The sequence below is a fragment of the Dendrobates tinctorius genome, unplaced genomic scaffold, assembly GCF_039654945.1.
Source record: "Dendrobates tinctorius isolate UK_male_01 unplaced genomic scaffold, ASM3965494v1 ptg000251l, whole genome shotgun sequence".
Lineage (NCBI taxonomy): Eukaryota > Metazoa > Chordata > Amphibia > Anura > Dendrobatidae > Dendrobates > Dendrobates tinctorius.
This window is the reverse complement of record NW_027361918.1, coordinates 3,933,394-3,958,004: the sequence shown is the minus strand read 5'-3', so window position 1 is coordinate 3,958,004 and position 24,611 is coordinate 3,933,394. Positions and strand designations below refer to the sequence as shown.

The 24,611-nt window shown below is 48.0% G+C and overlaps 1 pseudogene; it reads left to right on the top strand.

Moving 5' to 3' along the window:
• Positions 1-24,611, top strand: part of LOC141065400 (large ribosomal subunit protein eL8 pseudogene) — a 179,928-nt pseudogene that overhangs the window by 69,214 nt on the left and 86,103 nt on the right.

Here is a 24,611-nt window from a genome sequence, read left to right as displayed (position 1 = left end):
CCTCCGGGGGCTTCTCTGTCCTCATCTACATCCATAGACATTAATATGGAGGAAGTATGTGCCCCCCACATCCACCTCCGGGGGCTTCTCTGTCCTCATCTACATCCATAGACATTAATATGGAGGAAAGTATGTGCCCCCCACATCCACCTCCGGGGGCTTCACTGTCTTCATCTACATCCATAGATATTAATATGAAGAAAGTATGTGCCCCCCACATCCACCTCCAGGGGCTTCTCTGTCCTCATCTACATCCATAGACATTAATATGGAGAAAGTATGTGCCCCCCCCCCACTTCCACCTCCGGGGGCTTCACTGTCCTCATCTACATCCATAGACATTAATATGGAGGAAAGTATGTGCCCCCCACATCCACCTCCGGGGGCTTCACTGTCCTCATCTACATCCATAGACATTAATATGGAGGAAAGTATGTGCCCCCCACATCCTCCGGGGGCTTCTCTGTCCTCATCAACATCCATAGACATTAATATGGAGGAAAGTATGTGCCCCCCACATCCACCTCCGGGGACTTCTCTGTCCTCATCTACATCCATAGACATTAATATGGAGAAAGTATGTGCCCCCCACATCCACCTCCGGGGGCTTCTCTGTCCTCATCTACATCCATAGACATTAATATGGAGGAAGTATGTGCCCCCCACATCCACCTCCGGGGGCTTCTCTGTCCTCATCTACATCCATAGACATTAATATGGAGGAAAGTATGTGCCCCCCACATCCACCTCCGGGGGCTTCACTGTCTTCATCTACATCCATAGATATTAATATGGAGAAAGTATGTGCCCCCCACATACACCTCCGGGGCTTCACTGTCCTCATCTACATCCATAGACATTAATATGGAGGAAAGTATGTGCCCCCCACATCCACCTCCGGGGGCTTCTCTGTCCTCATCTACATCCATAGACATTAATATGGGGAAAGTATGTGCCCCCCACATCCAACTCCGGGGGCTTCTGTTCTCATCTACATCCATAGACATTAATATGGAGGAAAGTATGTGCCCCCCACATCCACCTCCGGAGGCTTCACTGTCCTCATCTACATCCATAGACATTAATATGGAGGAAAGTATGTGCCCCCCACATCCACCTCCGGGGGCTTCACTGTCCTGATCTACATCTATAGACATTAATATGGAGGAAAGTATGTGCCTCCCACATCCACCTCCGGGGGCTTCACTGTCCTCACCTACATCTATAGACATTAATATGGAGGAAAGTATGTGCCCCCCACATCCACCTCCGGGGGCTTCTCTGTCCTCATCTACATCAATAGACATTAATATGGAGAAAGTATGTGCCCCCCACATCCACTTCCGGGGGGATTCACTGTCCTCATCTACATACATAGACATTAATATGGAGAAAGTATGTGCCCCCCACATCCTTCTCCGGGGGCTTCTCTGTCCTCATCTACATCCATAGACATTAAAATGGAGAAAGTATGTGCCCCCCACATCCACCTCCGGGGGCTTCTCTGTCCCCATCTACATCCATAGATATTAATATGGAGAAAGTATGTGCCCCCCACATCCACCTCCGGGGGCTTCACTGTCCTCATCTACATCCATAGACATTAATATGGAGGAAAGTATATGCCCCCCCACATCCACCTCCGGGGGCTTCTCTGTCCTCATCTACATCCATAGACATTAATATCGAGGAAAGTATGTGCCCCCCACATCCACCTCCGGGGGCTTCACTGTCTTCATCTACATCCATAGATATTAATATGGACAAAGTATGTGCCCCCCACATCCACCTCCAGGGGCTTCTCTGTCCTCATCTACATCCATAGACATTAATATGGAGAAAGTATGTGCCCCCCACATCCACCTCCGGGGGCTTCTCTGTCCTCATCTACATCCATAGACATTAATATGGAGGAAGTATGTGCCCCCCACATCCACCTCCGGGGGCTTCTCTGTCCTCATCTACATCCATAGACATTAATATGGAGGAAAGTATGTGCCCCCCACATCCACCTCCGGGGGCTTCACTGTCTTCATCTACATCCATAGATATTAATATGAAGAAAGTATGTGCCCCCCACATCCACCTCCAGGGGCTTCTCTGTCCTCATCTACATCCATAGACATTAATATGGAGAAAGTATGTGCCCCCCCCACATCCACCTCCGGGGGCTTCACTGTCCTCATCTACATCCATAGACATTAATATGGAGGAAAGTATGTGCCCCCCACATCCACCTCCGGGGGCTTCACTGTCCTCATCTACATCCATAGACATTAATATGGAGAAAGTATGTGCCACCCCACATCCACCTCTGGGGGCTTCACTGTCCTCATCTACATCCATAGACATTTATATGGAGGAAAGTATGTGCCCCCCACATCCACCTCCGGGGGCTTCACTGTCCTCATCTACATCCATAGACATTAATATGGAGGAAAGTATGTGCCCCCCACATCCTCCGGGGGCTTCTCTGTCCTCATCTACATCCATAGACATTAATATGGAGGAAAGTATGTGCCCCCCACATCCACCTCCGGGGGCTTCACTGTCCTCATCTACATCCATAGACATTAATATGGAGAAAGTATGTGCCACCCCACATCCACCTCCGGGGGCTTCACTGTCCTCATCTACATCCATAGACATTAATATGGAGGAAAGTATGTGCCCCCCACATCCACCTCCGGGGGCTTCACTGTCCTCATCTACATCCATAGACATTAATATGGAGGAAAGTATGTGCCCCCCACATCCTCCGGGGGCTTCTCTGTCCTCATCTACATCCATAGACATTAATATGGAGGAAAGTATGTGCCCCCCACATCCACCTCCGGGGGCTTCTCTGTCCTCATCTACATCCATAGACATTAATATGGAGAAAGTATGTGCCCCCCACATACACCTCCAGGGGCTTCATTGTCCTCATCTACATCCATAGACATTAATATGGAGGAAAGTATGTGCCCCCTACATCCACCTCCGGGGGCTTCACTGTCTTCATCTACATCCATAGATATTAATATGGAGAAAGTATGTGCCCCCCACATCCACGTCCAGGGGCTTCTCTGTCCTCATCTACATCCATAGATATTAATATGGAGAAAGTATGTGCCCCCCCACATCCACCTCTGGGGGCTTCACTGTCTTCATCTACATCCATAGATATTAATATGGAGAAAGTATGTGCCCCCCACATCCACGTCCAGGGGCTTCTCTGTCCTCATCTACATCCATAGATATTAATATGGAGAAAGTATGTGCCCCCCACATCCACTTCCAGGGGCTTCTCTGTCCTCATCTACATCCATAGACATTAATATGGAGAAAGTATGTGCCCCCCACATCCACCTCCGGGGGCTTCTCTGTCCTCATCTACATCCATAGACATTAATATGGAGAAAGTATGTGCCCCCCACATCCACCTCCGGGGGCTTCTCTGTCCTCACCTACATCCATAGACATTAATATGGAGAAAGTATGTGCCCCCCACATCCACCTCCGGGGGCTTCTCTGTCCTCATCTACATCCATAGATATTAATATGGAGAAAGTATGTGCCCCCCACATCCACCTCCGGGGGCTTCACTGTCCTCATCTACATCCATAGACATTAATATGGAGGAAAGTATGTTCCCCCCACATCCACCTCCGGGGGCTTCTCTGTCCTCATCTACATCCATAGACATTAATATGGAGGAAAGTATGTGCCCCCCACATCCACCTCCGGGGGCTTCACTGTCTTCATCTACATCCATAGATATTAATATGGAGAAAGTATGTGCCCCCCACATCCACCTCCAGGGGCTTCTCTGTCCTCATCTACATCCATAGACATTAATATGGAGAAAGTATGTGCACCCCACATCCACTTCCGGGGGCTTCTCTGTCCTCATCTACATCCATAGACATTAATATGGAGGAAGTATGTGCCCCCCACATCCACCTCCGGGGGCTTCTCTGTCCTCATCTACATCCATAGACATTAATATGGAGGAAAGTATGTGCCCCCCACATCCACCTCCGGGGGCTTCACTGTCTTCATCTACATCCATAGATATTAATATGAAGAAAGTATGTGCCCCCCACATCCACCTCCAGGGGCTTCTCTGTCCTCATCTACATCCATAGACATTAATATGGAGAAAGTATGTGCCCCCCCCCCACTTCCACCTCCGGGGGCTTCACTGTCCTCATCTACATCCATAGACATTAATATGGAGGAAAGTATGTGCCCCCCACATCCACCTCCGGGGGCTTCACTGTCCTCATCTACATCCATAGACATTAATATGGAGAAAGTATGTGCCACCCCACATCCACCTCCGGGGGCTTCACTGTCCTCATCTACATCCATAGACATTAATATGGAGGAAAGTATGTGCCCCCCACATCCTCCGGGGGCTTCTCTGTCCTCATCAACATCCATAGACATTAATATGGAGGAAAGTATGTGCCCCCCACATCCACCTCCGGGGACTTCTCTGTCCTCATCTACATCCATAGACATTAATATGGAGAAAGTATGTGCCCCCCACATCCACCTCCGGGGGCTTCTCTGTCCTCATCTACATCCATAGACATTAATATGGAGGAAGTATGTGCCCCCCACATCCACCTCCGGGGGCTTCTCTGTCCTCATCTACATCCATAGACATTAATATGGAGGAAAGTATGTGCCCCCCACATCCACCTCCGGGGGCTTCACTGTCTTCATCTACATCCATAGATATTAATATGGAGAAAGTATGTGCCCCCCACATACACCTCCGGGGCTTCACTGTCCTCATCTACATCCATAGACATTAATATGGAGGAAAGTATGTGCCCCCCACATCCACCTCCGGGGGCTTCTCTGTCCTCATCTACATCCATAGACATTAATATGGGGAAAGTATGTGCCCCCCACATCCAACTCCGGGGGCTTCTGTTCTCATCTACATCCATAGACATTAATATGGAGGAAAGTATGTGCCCCCCACATCCACCTCCGGAGGTTTCACTGTCCTCATCTACATCCATAGACATTAATATGGAGGAAAGTATGTGCCCCCCACATCCACCTCCGGGGGCTTCACTGTCCTGATCTACATCTATAGACATTAATATGGAGGAAAGTATGTGCCTCCCACATCCACCTCCGGGGGCTTCACTGTCCTCACCTACATCTATAGACATTAATATGGAGGAAAGTATGTGCCCCCCACATCCACCTCCGGGGGCTTCTCTGTCCTCATCTACATCAATAGACATTAATATGGAGAAAGTATGTGCCCCCCACATCCACTTCCGGGGGGATTCACTGTCCTCATCTACATACATAGACATTAATATGGAGAAAGTATGTGCCCCCCACATCCTTCTCCGGGGGCTTCTCTGTCCTCATCTACATCCATAGACATTAAAATGGAGAAAGTATGTGCCCCCCACATCCACCTCCGGGGGCTTCTCTGTCCTCATCTACATCCATAGATATTAATATGGAGAAAGTATGTGCCCCCCACATCCACCTCCGGGGGCTTCACTGTCCTCATCTACATCCATAGACATTAATATGGAGGAAAGTATATGCCCCCCCACATCCACCTCCGGGGGCTTCTCTGTCCTCATCTACATCCATAGACATTAATATCGAGGAAAGTATGTGCCCCCCACATCCACCTCCGGGGGCTTCACTGTCTTCATCTACATCCATAGATATTAATATGGAGAAAGTATGTGCCCCCCACATCCACCTCCAGGGGCTTCTCTGTCCTCATCTACATCCATAGACATTAATATGGAGAAAGTATGTGCCCCCCACATCCACCTCCGGGGGCTTCTCTGTCCTCATCTACATCCATAGACATTAATATGGAGGAAGTATGTGCCCCCCACATCCACCTCCGGGGGCTTCTCTGTCCTCATCTACATCCATAGACATTAATATGGAGGAAAGTATGTGCCCCCCACATCCACCTCCGGGGGCTTCACTGTCTTCATCTACATCCATAGATATTAATATGAAGAAAGTATGTGCCCCCCACATCCACCTCCAGGGGCTTCTCTGTCCTCATCTACATCCATAGACATTAATATGGAGAAAGTATGTGCCCCCCCCACATCCACCTCCGGGGGCTTCACTGTCCTCATCTACATCCATAGACATTAATATGGAGGAAAGTATGTGCCCCCCACATCCACCTCCGGGGGCTTCACTGTCCTCATCTACATCCATAGACATTAATATGGAGAAAGTATGTGCCACCCCACATCCACCTCTGGGGGCTTCACTGTCCTCATCTACATCCATAGACATTTATATGGAGGAAAGTATGTGCCCCCCACATCCACCTCCGGGGGCTTCACTGTCCTCATCTACATCCATAGACATTAATATGGAGGAAAGTATGTGCCCCCCACATCCTCCGGGGGCTTCTCTGTCCTCATCTACATCCATAGACATTAATATGGAGGAAAGTATGTGCCCCCCACATCCACCTCCGGGGGCTTCACTGTCCTCATCTACATCCATAGACATTAATATGGAGAAAGTATGTGCCACCCCACATCCACCTCCGGGGGCTTCACTGTCCTCATCTACATCCATAGACATTAATATGGAGGAAAGTATGTGCCCCCCACATCCACCTCCGGGGGCTTCACTGTCCTCATCTACATCCATAGACATTAATATGGAGGAAAGTATGTGCCCCCCACATCCTCCGGGGGCTTCTCTGTCCTCATCTACATCCATAGACATTAATATGGAGGAAAGTATGTGCCCCCCACATCCACCTCCGGGGGCTTCTCTGTCCTCATCTACATCCATAGACATTAATATGGAGAAAGTATGTGCCCCCCACATCCACCTCCAGGGGCTTCATTGTCCTCATCTACATCCATAGACATTAATATGGAGGAAAGTATGTGCCCCCTACATCCACCTCCGGGGGCTTCACTGTCTTCATCTACATCCATAGATATTAATATGGAGAAAGTATGTGCCCCCCACATCCACGTCCAGGGGCTTCTCTGTCCTCATCTACATCCATAGATATTAATATGGAGAAAGTATGTGCCCCCCCACATCCACCTCTGGGGGCTTCACTGTCTTCATCTACATCCATAGATATTAATATGGAGAAAGTATGTGCCCCCCACATCCACGTCCAGGGGCTTCTCTGTCCTCATCTACATCCATAGATATTAATATGGAGAAAGTATGTGCCCCCCACATCCACTTCCAGGGGCTTCTCTGTCCTCATCTACATCCATAGACATTAATATGGAGAAAGTATGTGCCCCCCACATCCACCTCCGGGGGCTTCTCTGTCCTCATCTACATCCATAGACATTAATATGGAGGAAGTATGTGCCCCCCACATCCACCTCCGGGGGCTTCTCTGTCCTCATCTACATCCATAGACATTAATATGGAGGAAAGTATGTGCCCCCCACATCCACCTCCGGGGGCTTCACTGTCTTCATCTACATCCATAGATATTAATATGGAGAAAGTATGTGCCCCCCACATCCACCTCCAGGGGCTTCTCTGTCCTCATCTACATCCATAGACATTAATATGGAGAAAGTATGTGCCCCCCCACATCCACCTCCGGGGGCTTCACTGTCCTCATCTACATCCATAGACATTAATATGGAGGAAAGTATGTGCCCCCCACATCCACCTCCAGGGGCTTCACTGTCCTCATCTACATCCATAGACATTAATATGGAGAAAGTATGTGCCACCCCACATCCACCTCCGGGGGCTTCACTGTCCTCATCTACATCCATAGACATTAATATGGAGGAAAGTATGTGCCCCCACATTTTCCGGGGGCTTCTCTGTCCTCATCTACATCCATAGACATTAATATGGAGGAAAGTATGTGCCCCCCACGTCCACCTCCGGGGACTTCTCTGTCCTCATCTACATCCATAGACATTAATATGGAGAAAGTATGTGCCCCCCACATCCACCTCCGGGGGCTTCTCTGTCCTCATCTACATCCATAGACATTAATATGGAGGAAAGTATGTGCCCCCCACATCCACCTCCGGGGGCTTCACTGTCTTCATCTACATCCATAGATATTAATATGGAGAAAGTATGTGCCCCCCACATACACCTCCGGGGCTTCACTGTCCTCATCTACATCCATAGACATTAATATGGAGGAAAGTATGTGCCCCCCACATCCACCTCCGGGGGCTTCTCTGTCCTCATCTACATCCATAGACATTAATATGGGGAAAGTATGTGCCCCCCACATCCAACTCCGGGGGCTTCTGTTCTCATCTACATCCATAGACATTAATATGGAGGAAAGTATGTGCCCCCCACATCCACCTCCGGGGGCTTCACTGTCCTCATCTACATCCATAGACATTAATATGGAGGAAAGTATGTGCCCCCCACATCCACCTCCGGGGGCTTCTCTGTCCTCATCTACATCCATAGACATTAAAATGGAGGAAAGTATGTGCCCCCCACATCCACCTCCGGGGGCTTCACTGTCTTCATCTACATCCATTGATATTAATATGGAGAAAGTATGTGCCCCCCACATACACCTCCGGGGCTTCACTGTCCTCATCTACATCCATAGACATTAATATGGAGGAAAGTATGTGCCCCCCACATCCACCTCCGGGGGCTTCACTGTCTTCACCTACATCCATAGATATTAATATGAAGAAAGTATGTGCCCCCCACATCCACCTCCAGGGGCTTCTCTGTCCTCATCTACATCCATAGACATTAATATGGAGAAAGTATGTGCCCCCCCCCCACTTCCACCTCCGGGGGCTTCACTGTCCTCATCTACATCCATAGACATTAATATGGAGGAAAGTATGTGCCCCCCACATCCACCTCCGGGGGCTTCACTGTCCTCATCTACATCCATAGACATTAATATGGAGAAAGTATGTGCCACCCCACATCCACCTCCGGGGGCTTCACTGTCCTCATCTACATCCATAGACATTAATATGGAGGAAAGTATGTGCCCCCCACATCCACCTCCGGGGGCTTCACTGTCCTCATCTACATCCATAGACATTAATATGGAGGAAAGTATGTGCCCCCCACATCCTCCGGGGGCTTCTCTGTCCTCATCTACATCCATAGACATTAATATGGAGGAAAGTATGTGCCCCCCACATCCACCTCCGGGGACTTCTCTGTCCTCATCTACATCCATAGACATTAATATGGAGAAAGTATGTGCCCCCCACATCCACCTCCGGGGGCTTCTCTGTCCTCATCTACATCCATAGACATTAATATGGAGGAAGTATGTGCCCCCCACATCCACCTCCGGGGGCTTCTCTGTCCTCATCTACATCCATAGACATTAATATGGAGGAAAGTATGTGCCCCCCACATCCACCTCCGGGGGCTTCACTGTCTTCATCTACATCCATAGATATTAATATGGAGAAAGTATGTGCCCCCCACATACACCTCCGGGGCTTCACTGTCCTCATCTACATCCATAGACATTAATATGGAGGAAAGTATGTGCCCCCCACATCCACCTCCGGGGGCTTCTCTGTCCTCATCTACATCCATAGACATTAATATGGGGAAAGTATGTGCCCCCCACATCCAACTCCGGGGGCTTCTGTTCTCATCTACATCCATAGACATTAATATGGAGGAAAGTATGTGCCCCCCACATCCACCTCCGGGGGCTTCACTGTCCTCATCTACATCCATAGACATTAATATGAAGGAAAGTATGTGCCCCCCACATCCACCTCCGTGGGCTTCACTGTCCTCATCTACATCTATAGACATTAATATGGAGGAAAGTATGTGCCCCCCACATCCACCTCCGGGGGCTTCACTGTCCTCACCTACATCTATAGACATTAATATGGAGGAAAGTATGTGCCCCCCACATCCACCTCCGGGGGCTTCTCTGTCCTCATCTACATCAATAGACATTAATATGGAGAAAGTATGTGCCCCCCACATCCACTTCCGGGGGGGGATTCACTGTCCTCATCTACATCCATAGACATTAATATGGAGAAAGTATGTGCCCCCCACATCCTTCTCCGGGGGCTTCTCTGTCCTCATCTACATCCATAGACATTAATATGGAGAAAGTATGTGCCCCCCACATCCACCTCCGGGGGCTTCTCTGTCCTCATCTACATCCATAGATATTAATATGGAGAAAGTATGTGCCCCCCACATCCACCTCCGGGGGCTTCACTGTCCTCATCTACATCCATAGACTTTAATATGGAGGAAAGTATATGCCCCCCCACATCCACCTCCGGGGGCTTCTCTGTCCTCATCTACATCCATAGACATTAATATGGAGGAAAGTATGTGCCCCCCACATCCACCTCCGGGGGCTTCACTGTCTTCATCTACATCCATAGATATTAATATGGAGAAAGTATGTGCCCCCCACATCCACCTCCAGGGGCTTCTCTGTCCTCATCTACATCCATAGACATTAATATGGAGGAAAGTATGTGCCCCCCACATCCACCTCCGGGGGCTTCACTGTCTTCATCTACATCCATAGATATTAATATGAAGAAAGTATGTGCCCCCCACATCCACCTCCAGGGGCTTCTCTGTCCTCATCTACATCCATAGACATTAATATGGAGAAAGTATGTGCCCCCCCCCCCACATCCACCTCCGGGGGCTTCACTGTCCTCATCTACATCCATAGACATTAATATGGAGGAAAGTATGTGCCCCCCACATCCACCTCCGGAGGCTTCACTGTCCTCATCTACATCCATAGACATTAATATGGAGAAAGTATGTGCCACCCCACATCCACCTCTGGGGGCTTCACTGTCCTCATCTACATCCATAGACATTTATATGGAGGAAAGTATGTGCCCCCCACATCCACCTCCGGGGGCTTCACTGTCCTCATCTACATCCATAGACATTAATATGGAGGAAAGTATGTGCCCCCCACATCCACCTCCGGGGGCTTCTCTGTCCTCATCTACATCCATAGACATTAATATGGGGAAAGTATGTGCCCCCCACATTCAACTCCGGGGGCTTCTGTTCTCATCTACATCCATAGACATTAATATGGAGGAAAGTATGTGCCCCCCACATCCACCTCCGGGGTCTTCACTGTCCTCATCTACATCCATAGACATTAATATGGAGGAAAGTATGTGCCCCCCACATCCACCTACGGGGGCTTCACTGTCCTCATCTACATCTATAGACATTAATATGGAGGAAAGTATGTGCCCCCCACATCCACCTCCGGGGGCTTCACTGTCCTCACCTACATCTATAGACATTAATATGGAGGAAAGTATGTGCCCCCCACATCCACCTCCGGGGGCTTCTCTGTCCTCATCTACATCCATAGACATTAATATGGAGAAAGTATGTGCCCCCCACATCCACTTCCGGGGGGGTTCACTGTCCTCATCTACATCCATAGACATTAATATGGAGAAAGTATGTGCCCCCCACATCCTCCTCCGGGGGCTTCTCTGTCCTCACCTACATCCATAGACATTAATATGGAGAAAGTATGTGCCCCCCACATCCACCTCCGGGGGCTTCTCTGTCCTCATCTACATCCATAGATATTAATATGGAGAAAGTATGTGCCCCCCACATCCACCTCCGGGGGCTTCACTGTCCTCATCTACATCCATAGACATTAATATGGAGGAAAGTATGTTCCCCCCACATCCACCTCCGGGGGCTTCTCTGTCCTCATCTACATCCATAGACATTAATATGGAGGAAAGTATGTGCCCCCCACATCCACCTCCGGTGGCTTCACTGTCTTCATCTACATCCATAGATATTAATATGGAGAAAGTATGTGCCCCCCACATCCACCTCCAGGGGCTTCTCTGTCCTCATCTACATCCATAGACATTAATATGGAGAAAGTATGTGCACCCCACATCCACCTCCGGGGGCTTCTCTGTCCTCATCTACATCCATAGACATTAATATGGAGGAAGTATGTGCCCCCCACATCCACCTCCGGGGGCTTCTCTGTCCTCATCTACATCCATAGACATTAATATGGAGGAAAGTATGTGCCCCCCACATCCACCTCCGGGGGCTTCACTGTCTTCATCTACATCCATAGATATTAATATGAAGAAAGTATGTGCCCCCCACATCCACCTCCAGGGGCTTCTCTGTCCTCATCTACATCCATAGACATTAATATGGAGAAAGTATGTGCCCCCCCCCCCCACTTCCACCTCCGGGGGCTTCACTGTCCTCATCTACATCCATAGACATTAATATGGAGGAAAGTATGTGCCCCCCACATCCACCTCCGGGGGCTTCACTGTCCTCATCTACATCCATAGACATTAATATGGAGAAAGTATGTGCCACCCCACATCCACCTCCGGGGGCTTCACTGTCCTCATCTACATCCATAGACATTAATATGGAGGAAAGTATGTGCCCCCCACATCCTCCGGGGGCTTCTCTGTCCTCATCAACATCCATAGACATTAATATGGAGGAAAGTATGTGCCCCCCACATCCACCTCCGGGGACTTCTCTGTCCTCATCTACATCCATAGACATTAATATGGAGAAAGTATGTGCCCCCCACATCCACCTCCGGGGGCTTCTCTGTCCTCATCTACATCCATAGACATTAATATGGAGGAAGTATGTGCCCCCCACATCCACCTCCGGGGGCTTCTCTGTCCTCATCTACATCCATAGACATTAATATGGAGGAAAGTATGTGCCCCCCACATCCACCTCCGGGGGCTTCACTGTCTTCATCTACATTCATAGATATTAATATGGAGAAAGTATGTGCCCCCCACATACACCTCCGGGGCTTCACTGTCCTCATCTACATCCATAGACATTAATATGGAGGAAAGTATGTGCCCCCCACATCCACCTCCGGGGGCTTCTCTGTCCTCATCTACATCCATAGACATTAATATGGGGAAAGTATGTGCCCCCCACATCCAACTCCGGGGGCTTCACTGTCCTCATCTACATCCATAGACATTAATATGGAGGAAAGTATGTGCCCCCCACATCCACCTCCGGGGGCTTCACTGTCCTGATCTACATCTATAGACATTAATATGGAGGAAAGTATGTGCCTCCCACATCCACCTCCGGGGGCTTCACTGTCCTCACCTACATCTATAGACATTAATATGGAGGAAAGTATGTGCCCCCCACATCCACCTCCGGGGGCTTCTCTGTCCTCATCTACATCAATAGACATTAATATGGAGAAAGTATGTGCCCCCCACATCCACTTCCGGGGGGATTCACTGTCCTCATCTACATCCATAGACATTAATATGGAGAAAGTATGTGCCCCCCACATCCTTCTCCGGGGGCTTCTCTGTCCTCATCTACATCCATAGACATTAATATGGAGAAAGTATGTGCCCCCCACATCCACCTCCGGGGGCTTCTCTGTCCTCATCTACATCCATAGATATTAATATGGAGAAAGTATGTGCCCCCCACATCCACCTCCGGGGGCTTCACTGTCCTCATCTACATCCATAGACATTAATATGGAGGAAAGTATATGCCCCCCCACATCCACCTCCGGGGGCTTCTCTGTCCTCATCTACATCCATAGACATTAATATGGAGGAAAGTATGTGCCCCCCACATCCACCTCCGGGGGCTTCACTGTCTTCATCTACATCCATAGATATTAATATGGAGAAAGTATGTGCCCCCCACATCCACCTCCAGGGGCTTCTCTGTCCTCATCTACATCCATAGACATCAATATGGAGAAAGTATGTGCCCCCCACATCCACCTCCGGGGGCTTCTCTGTCCTCATCTACATCCATAGACATTAATATGGAGGAAGTATGTGCCCCCCACATCCACCTCCGGGGGCTTCTCTGTCCTCATCTACATCCATAGACATTAATATGGAGGAAAGTATGTGCCGCCCCCCACATCCACCTCCGGGGGCTTCACTGTCTTCATCTACATCCATAGATATTAATATGAAGAAAGTATGTGCCCCCCACATCCACCTCCAGGGGCTTCTCTGTCCTCATCTACATCCATAGACATTAATATGGAGAAAGTATGTGCCCCCCCACATCCACCTCCGGGGGCTTCACTGTCCTCATCTACATCCATAGACATTAATATGGAGGAAATTATGTGCCCCCCACATCCACCTCCGGGGGCTTCACTGTCCTCATCTACATCCATAGACATTAATATGGAGAAAGTATGTGCCACCCCACATCCACCTCTGGGGGCTTCACTGTCCTCATCTACATCCATAGACATTTATATGGAGGAAAGTATGTGCCCCCCACATCCACCTCCGGGGGCTTCACTGTCCTCATCTACATCCATAGACATTAATATGGAGGAAAGTATGTGCCCCCCACATCCTCCGGGGGCTTCTCTGTCCTCATCTACATCCATAGACATTAATATGGAGGAAAGTATGTGCCCCCCACATCCACCTCCGGGGGCTTCACTGTCCTCATCTACATCCATAGACATTAATATGGAGAAAGCATGTGCCACCCCACATCCACCTCCGGGGGCTTCACTGTCCTCATCTACATCCATAGACATTAATATGGAGGAAAGTATGTGCCCCCCACATCCACCTCCGGGGGCTTCACTGTCCCCATCTACATCCATAGACATTAATATGGAGGAAAGTATGTGCCCCCCACATCCTCCGGGGGCTTCTCTGTCCTCATCTACATCCATAGACATTAATATGGAGGAAAGTATGTGCCCCCCACATCCACCTCCGGGGGCTTCTCTGTCCTCATCTACATCCATAGACATTAATATGGAGGAAAGTATGTGCCCCCCACATCCACCTCCGGGGGCTTCACTGTCTTCATCTACATCCATAGATATTAATATGGAGAAAGTATGTGCCCCCCACATCCACGTCCAGGGGCTTCTCTGTCCTCATCTACATCCATAGATATTAATATGGAGAAAGTATGTGCCCCCCCACATCCACCTCTGGGGGCTTCACTGTCCTCATCTACATCCATAGACATTAATATGGAGGAAAGTATGTGCCCCCCACATCCACCTCCGGGGGCTTCTCTGTCCTCATCTACATCCATAGACATTAATATGGAGGAAAGTATGTGCCCCCCACATCCACCTCCGGGGGCTTCACTGTCTTCATCTACATCCATAGATATTAATATGGAGAAAGTATGTGCCCCCCACATCCACTTCCAGGGGCTTCTCTGTCCTCATCTACATCCATAGACATTAATATGGAGAAAGTATGTGCCCCCCACATCCACCTCCGGGGGCTTCTCTGTCCTCATCTACATCCATAGACATTAATATGGAGGAAGTATGTGCCCCCCACATCCACCTCCGGGGGCTTCTCTGTCCTCATCTACATCCATAGACATTAATATGGAGGAAAGTATGTGCCCCCCACATCCACCTCCGGGGGCTTCACTGTCTTCATCTACATCCATAGATATTAATATGGAGAAAGTATGTGCCCCCCACATCCACCTCCAGGGGCTTCTCTGTCCTCATCTACATCCATAGACATTAATATGGAGAAAGTATGTGTCCCCCCACATCCACCTCCGGGGGCTTCACTGTCCTCATCTACATCCATAGACATTAATATGGAGGAAAGTATGTGCCCCCCACATCCACCTCCAGGGGCTTCACTGTCCTCATCTACATCCATAGACATTAATATGGAGAAAGTATGTGCCACCCCACATCCACCTCCGGGGGCTTCACTGTCCTCATCTACATCCATAGACATTAATATGGAGGAAAGTATGTGCCCCCCACATCCACCTCCGGGGGTTTCACTGTCCTCATCTACATCCATAGACATTAATATGGAGGGAAGTATGTGCCCCCCACATCCTCCGGGGGCTTCTCTGTCCTCATCTACATCCATAGACATTAATATGGAGGAAAGTATGTGCCCCCCACATCCACCTCCGGGGGCTTCTCTGTCCTCATCTACATCCATAGACATTAATATGGAGAAAGTATGTGCCCCCCACATCCACCTCCGGGAGCTTCTCTGTCCTCATCTACATCCGTAGACATTAATATGGAGGAAAGTTTGTGCCCCCCACATCCACCTCCGGGGGCTTCTCTGTCCTCATCTACATCCATAGACATTAATATGGAGAAAGTATGTGCCCCCCACATCCACCTCCGGGGGCTTCTCTGTCCTCATCTACATCCATAGACATTAATATGGAGAAAGTATGTGCCCCCCACATCCACCTCCGGGGGCTTCTCTGTCTTCATCTACATCCATAGACATTAATATGGAGAAAGTATGTGCCCCCCACATCCTCCTCCGGGGGCTTCACTGTCCTCATCTACATCCATAGACATTAATGTGGAGAAAGTATGTGCCCCCCCACATCCACCTCCGGGGGCTTCACTGTCCTCATCTACATCCATAGATAATAATATGGAGAAAGTATGTGCCCCCCACATCCACCTCCGGGGGTTTCACTGTCCTCATCTACATCCATAGATATTAATATGGAGGAAAGTATGTGCCCCCCACATCCTCCTCCGGGGGCTTCACTGTCCTCATCTACATCCATAGACATTAATATGGAGAAAGTATGTGCCCCCCACATCCACCTCCGGGGGCTTCTCTGTCCTCATCTACATCCATAGACATTAATATGGAGGAAAGTATGTGCCCCCCACTTCCACCTCCAGGGGCTTCTCTGTCCTCATCTACATCCATTGACATTAATATGGAGGAAAGTATGTGCCCCCCGTATCCACCTCCGGGGGCTTCACTGTCCTCATCTACATCCATAGATATTAATATGGAGGAAAGTATGTGCCCCCCACATCCTCCTCCGGGGGCTTCTCTGTCCTCACCTACATCCATAGACATTAATATGGAGGAAAGTATGTGCCCCCCGTATCCACCTCCGGGGGCTTCTCTGTCCTCATCTACATCCATAGACATTAATATGGAGGAAAGTATGTGCCCCCCGTATCCACCTCCGGGGGCTTCACTGTCCTCATCTACATCCATAGACATTAATATGTAGAAAGTATGTGCCCCCCACATCCACCTCCGAGGGCTTCACTGTCCTCATCTACATCCATAGACATTAATATGGAGAAAGTATGTGCCCCCCACATCCACCTCCGGGGGCTTCACTGTCCTCATCTACATCCATAGACATTAATATGGAGAAAGTATGTGCCCCCCACATCCACCTCCGGGGGCTTCACTGTCCTCATCTACATCCATAGACATTAATATGGAGAAAGTATGTGCCCCCCACATCCACCTCCGGGGGCTTCTCTGTCCTCACCTACATCCATAGACATTAATATGGAGGAAAGTATGTGCCCCCCACATCCACTCCGGTGGCTTCTCTGTCCTCATCTACATCCATAGACATTAATATGGAGGAAAGTATGTGCCCCCACATCCTCCTCCGGGGGCTTCACTGTCCTCATCTACATCCATAGACATTAATATGGAGGAAAGTATGTGCCCCCCATATCCTCCTCCGGGGGCTTCACTGTCCTCATCTACATCCATAGACATTAATATGGAGAAAGTATGTGCCCCCCGTATCCACCTCCGGAGGCTTCACTGTCCTCATCTACATCCATAGACATTAATATGGAGAAAGTATGTGCCCCCCACATCCACCTCCGGGGGCTTCACTGTCCTCATCTACATCCATAGACATTAATATGGAGGAAAGTATGTGCCCCCCGTATCCACCTCCGGGGGCTTCACTGTCCTCATCTACATCCATAAACATTAATATGGAGAAAGTATGTGCCCCCCCACATCCACCTACGGGGGCTTCACTGTCCTCATCTACATCCATAGACATTATTATGGAGAAAGTATGTGCCCCCCATATCCACCTCCGGGGGCTTCACTGTCCTCATCTACATCCACAGACATTAATATGGAGGAAAGTATGTGCCCCCCACATCCACCTCTGGGGGCTTCACTGTCCTCATCTACATCCATAGACATTAATATGGAGGAAAGTATGTGCCCCCCGTATCCACCTCCGGGGGCTTCACTGTCCTCATCTACATCCATAGACATTAATATGGAGAAAGTATGTGCCCCCCCACATCCACCTCCGGGGGCTTCACTGTCCTCATCTACATCCATAGACATTAATATGGAGAAAGTATGTGCCCCCCATATCCACCTCCGGAGGCTTCACTGTCCTCATCTACATTCATAGACATTAACATGGAGAAAGTATGTGCCCCCCACATCCTCCTCCGGGGGCTTCTCTGTCCTCATCTACATCCATATACATTAATATGGAGAAAGTATGTGCCCCCCACATCCACCTCCGGGGGCTTCACTGTCCTCATCTACATCCATAGACATTAATATGGAGAAAGAATGTGCCCCCCACATCCACCTCCGGGGGCTTCAGTGTCCTCATCTACATCCATAGACATTAATATGGAGAAAAGTATGTGCCCCCCGTATCCACCTCCGGGGGCTTCACTGTCCTCATCTACATCCATAGACATTAATATGGAGAAAGAATGTGCCCCCCACATCCACCTCCGGGGGCTTCACTGTCCTCATCTACATCCATAGACATTAATATGGAGAAAGAATGTGCCCCCCACATCCACCTCCAGAGGCTTCACTGTCCTCATCTACATCCATAGACATAGAATCATAGAATCATAGAATCATAGAATCGTAGAGTTGGAAGGGACCTCCTGGGCCATCTGGTCCAACCCCCTGCTCAAAGCAGGATTCGCTAAATCATCCCAGTCAGATGTCTGTCCAGCCTCTGTTTGAAGACTTCCATTGAAGGAGATCTCACCACTTCTCGTGGCAGCCTGTTCCACTCATTGATCACTCTAACTGTCAAAAAGTTTTTTCTAATATCTAATCTGTGTCTCCTCCCATTCAGTTTCATCCCATTGCTTCTAGTCTTTCCTTGTGCAATTGAGAATAAAGTTGATCCTTCTACAATGTGACAGCCCTTTAGATATTTGTAGACAGCTATTAAGTCTCCTCTCAGTCTTCTCTTTTGCAAACTAAACATTCCCAAATCCTGCAACCTTTCCTCATAAGACAGGGTTTGCAGACCGGTCACCATTCTGGTCGCTCTTTTCTGAACTTGCTCCAGTTTGTTGATGTCTTTTTTAAAATGTGGTGCCCAAAACTGGACACAATATTCCAGATGAGGTCTGTCCAGAGAGGAGTAGAGGGAAATAATGACTTCACGTGATCTAGACTGTATGCTTCTGTTAATACATCCTAGAATTGCATTTGCCTTTTTTGCTGCTGTATCACACTGTTGACTCATATTCAGTCTGTGATCTATTAGTATACCCAAGTCTTTTTCACATTTGCTGTCACTTAGCCCTATTCCTCCCATTCTATATATGCTTTTTTCATTTTTATTGCCCAGATGTAGTACTTTGCATTTCTCCCTGTTAAAAACCATTCTGTTAGTTGCTGCCCACTTCTCCAGTTTATTTAAATCTTTTTGAATCCTCTCACTCTCTTCTCTAGTATTAGCTATCCCTCCTAGCTTTGTGTCATCAGCAAATTTAATCAGTTTACCCTCAATTCCTTCATCTAAATCGTTGATAAAGACGTTGAACAATACAGGGCCCAGGACAGAGCCCTGTGGTACCCCACTTGAGACATTCTTCCAACTGGATGTGCAGCCATTTACGACCACTCTTTGGGTCCGATCACTAAGCCAGTTATGAATCCACCTAACAGTTGCCTTGTCCATTCCATACTTAGTCATTTTTTCAATAAGGATTGTATGAGAGACTTTGTCAAATGCTTTGCTGAAGTCAAGATATACTATATCTACAGCATTTCCTTGATCCACCCAATCAGTGATACCGTCATAGAAGGAAATTAAGTTAGTCTGACATGACTTATTAGTTACAAACCCATGCTGACTCTGTTTAATCACTTCATTCTTATCCAGGTATTGACATACATGTTGTTTAATAATTTGTTCAAAGATCTTTCCTGGTATAGAAGTCAGACTCACCGGCCTATAGTTCCCTGGGTCCACCTTCTTCCCCTTTTTGAAGATAGGAACAACATTTGCTCTTCTCCAGTCTTCTGGCACTTCTCCTGTTCTCCAAGAATTTTCAAAGATTATGGAGAGGGGTTCAAAAATTTCTTCTGCTATCTCCTTCAGTACTCTGGGGTGTAATTCATCTGGACCTGGAGACTTGAATTCATTTAGGTTAGCTAAGTGTTTCCTCACTATCTTTCTGTTTATAGATATCCTGGATTCTTCTATTCCCTTAATAGGACAGTGAATAACAGTTGATGTTACATTTCCTTTCTGAGAGAAAACAGATGCAAAATAGGAATTTAAAAGTTCAGCCTTCTCAACATCCTGTCTTACCATTTCATCATTTTCATCCTGTAAAAATCCTATAGCATCTATGACTTTTCTTTCACTTTTGACATATCCCCAAAATCCTTTATTATTGTTTTTGACATCTCTTGCAAGCCTCAATTCATTTTCAGCTTTAGATAATCTGATTTGTGCCCTGCAGGTTCTGCAGACAGCATTATATTCTTCTTTAGATATGCCTCCCTCTTTCCATTTTATAAACATTTTTTTCTTCCTTTTTAGCATGTGCTTAAGTTCTGTGTTCATCCATCCTGGTTTCCTTAAATGCTTCCTATTCTTCCCTCTTTTCGGAATTGTTAACAACTGTGCTTTGAGAATTTCATTTTTCAAGATTTCCCATCCTTCCTGGACATTTTTGTCTTTTAGGATATCCAGCCATTGGATCCCTCCAATTCTCTTTCTGAATTTCTTAAAATCTGCCTTTCTGAAATCTAACCTTGACGTCTGAGTCTTCACAGGTCTTCCTCCTCTAGTTATCCAAAATTCTAACATAGCATGGTCGCTACCTCCTAGGGTCCCAGCCACTTTTACCTCCTCAACCATTTCCTCCCTGTTTGTAAGGATTAGATCCAAGGTAGCAGTTCCCCTTGTTTTCTCCCCTACCTTTTGGAAGATAAAGTTGTCAGCAAGAGAGGATAAGAATTTCCTTGACCTGTTAGTTTTGCCTGAGAGAGATTCCCAACAAATGTCTGGATAGTTGAAATCTCCCATGACAACTATGTCATATTTTTTGGAGAACTTGGCCATTTGATGCATAAAGAGTTCATCCATAGCTTCAGCTTGCACAGGCGGCCTGTAGTAAATGCCTACAATGGTGTCCTTTCCATTGTTCTGTCCTTGTATTCTTACCCAAACAGTTTCCACAGAACTCCCAGTCTCTGAAGCTTCAATCTCTGTGCAGATATACGCATTTCTAACATACAATGCGACACCCCCTCCTCATTTATCAAGTCTGTTTCTTGCAAATAAGTTGTATCCTTCTAGTCTTGTATTCCAATCATGTGTATTGTCCCACCAAGTTTCAGTGATTCCAATGACATCATATTTCTTTTCCTGTGTTAGTAGTTCCAATTCTCCTTGTTTGTTGCCCATGCTTTGTGCATTAGTATAGAAGCATTTTAGTTTGTGATTGGTTTCTCTTTCTCCAATATTTTTATTAATTAGATTCTTTTGTCTTTGTTCTTCCTTTCCACTTCTAATAGCAGAGTTCTCAATAGCATTTGTCAGGTGTATGGCTTTTTCTGGTCTTTTGCTTCCCTTCCCATGTTGTTCTAGTTTAAAGCTCTCCTTACAAGTGTAGCAAGGCGACTTCCAAATACCTGCTTTCCAGTCTTCGTAAGGTGCACCCCATCTCTAGCAAGTAGTCCATCGTATAAGTAGTTCACTCCGTGATCCAGAAATCCAAATCGTTGCTCACGGCACCATCGACGTAGCCAGTTGTTCACCTGCAGAATCTTATTCCACCTCCTTGTTCCATGGCCATCCACTGGGAGGATGGAAGAGAAGACCACCTGCGCTCCCAGTTCTTTCACTTTCTTGCCTAAGTCTTCAAAGTCTCTGCAGATGGTTTCCAGGTCGTTTCTTGCGGTGTCATTTGTCCCCACATGTAGTAGCAGGAATGGGTAGTCATCTGTAGGTCTGAAGAGTCCTGATATCCTGTCAGACACATCTTTAATTTTTGCACCTGGAAGACAGCACATTTCTCTTGAAGTTATATCCGGTCTGCAGATAGCGGCCTCTGTTCCTCTCAACAGGGAATCCCCCATGACCACCACTCTCCGTTTCTTCTTCACAACATTTTTCTTTCTCCATCCAGGAGGACTCTGAAGGCGTACAAGATTGCTGTTTGTGGGCAAAGTCTTATCCTGATGTATTTCTTCATCGTTTTCCTGCGTGAGAGCCTGGTACTGGTTCCTGAGCAGTATGGGTGCTGACTGCCTCCTGATCCTCCTGCTTCTCTGGGTCACATGTCTCCATTCCTCTGTTTCTTCAGGTGCACTTCGAATTTCTTCTCTTTCTGTAACATGAAGAGATAATTCTGCTCTGTCCAAGAACTCTTCACCTTCCTTAATGATCTTCAACGTAGCTAACCTCTCTTCGAGACTTTGCAACTTTTCCTCCAACAGGGACACAAGCTGCATTTGTGGCATGTGAAGTTTGGCTTTTCCACTGGTAAATCTGTGAACATGTAGCAAGAAATGCAGCTCACCAAATGGCTCCTGGCCTCTTCCATCTTGAGATTTCTTAAAAACGGTGAAAGATGAGCCAAAATTTCCAATTTCCTCTTTTCAGCTGCAACGGCCAAAACCCAGTGATCGTTGAGCTCACGGAGACTCTTCACTTATCCCAGAAGGCACTGGGAATATGCAAATGATCTCCTCAAGACTCTTCCCCTGGACATTAATATGGAGAAAGAATGTGCCCCCCACATCCACCTCCGGGGACTTCACTGTCCTCATCTACATCCATAGACATTAATATGGAGAAAGTATGTGCCCCCCACATCCAACTCCGGGGGCTTCACTGTCCTCATCTACATCCATAGACATTAATATGGAGAAAGAATGTGCCCCCCACATCCAACTCCGGGGGCTTCACTGTCCTCATCTACATCCATAGACATTAATATGGAGAAAGAATGTGCCCCCACATCCACCTCCGGGGACTTCACTGTCCTCATCTACATCCATAGACATTAATATGGAGAAAGTATGTGCCCCCCCACATCCACCTCCGGGGGCTTCACTGTCCTCATCTACATCCATAGACATTAATATGGAGAAAGTATGTGCCCCCCCACATCCACCTCCGGGGGCTTCACTGTCCTCATCTACATCCATAGACATTAATATGGAGAAAGTATGTGCCCCCCACATCCACCTCCGGGGGCTTCACTGTCCTCATCTACATCCATAGACATTAATATGGAGAAAGTATGTGCCCCCCACATCCACCTCCAGGGGCTTCTCTGTCCTCATCTACATCCATAGACATTAATATGGAGAAAGTATGTGCCCCCCATATCCACCTCCGGGGGCTTCACTGTCCTCATCTACATCCATAGACATTAATATGGAGAAAGTATGTGCCCCCCCACATCCACCTCCGGGGGCTTCACTGTCCTCATCTACATCCATAGACATTAATATGGAGAAAGTATGTGCCCCCCATATCCACCTCCGGGGGCTTCACTGTCCTCATCTACATTCATAGACATTAATATGGAGAAAGTATGTGCCCCCCACATCCTCCTCCGGGGGCTTCTCTGTCCTCATCTACATCCATATACATTAATATGGAGAAAGTATGTGCCCCCCACATCCACCTCCGGGGGCTTCACTGTCCTCATCTACATCCATAGACATTAATATGGAGAAAGAATGTGCCCCCCACATCCTCCTCCGGGGGCTTCTCTGTCCTCATCTACATCTATAGATATTAATATGGAGAAAGTATGTGCCCCCCACATCCACCTCCGGGGGCTTCTCTGTCCTCATCTACATCCATAGACATTAATATGGAGAAAGAATGTGCCCCCAACATCCACCTCCAGAGGCTTCACTGTCCTCATCTACATCCATAGACATTAATATGGAGAAAGTATGTGCCCCCCACATCCACCTCCGGGGGCTTCACTGTCCTCATCTACATCCATAGACATTAATATGGAGAAAGAATGTGCCCCCCACATCCTCCTCCGGGGGCTTCTCTGTCCTCATCTACATCCATAGACATTAATATGGAGAAAGAATGTGCCCCCCACATCCACCTCCGGGGGCTTCACTGTCCTCATCTACATCCATAGACATTAATATGGAGAAAGAATGTGCCCCCCACATCCACCTCCGGGGGCTTCTCTGTCCTCATCTACATCCATAGACATTAATATGGAGAAAGAATGTGCCCCCAACATCCACCTCCAGAGGCTTCACTGTCCTCATCTACATCCATAGACATTAATATGGAGAAAGAATGTGCCCCCCACATCCACCTCCGGGGGCTTCACTGTCCTCATCTACATCCATAGACATTAATATGGAGAAAGTATGTGCCCCCCACATCCACCTCCGGGGGCTTCTCTGTCCTCATCTACATCCATAGACATTAATATGGAGGAAAGTATGTGCCCCCCACATCCAACTCCGGGGGCTTCACTGTCCTCATCTACATCCATAGACATTAATATGGAGGAAAGTATGTGCCCCCCACATCCA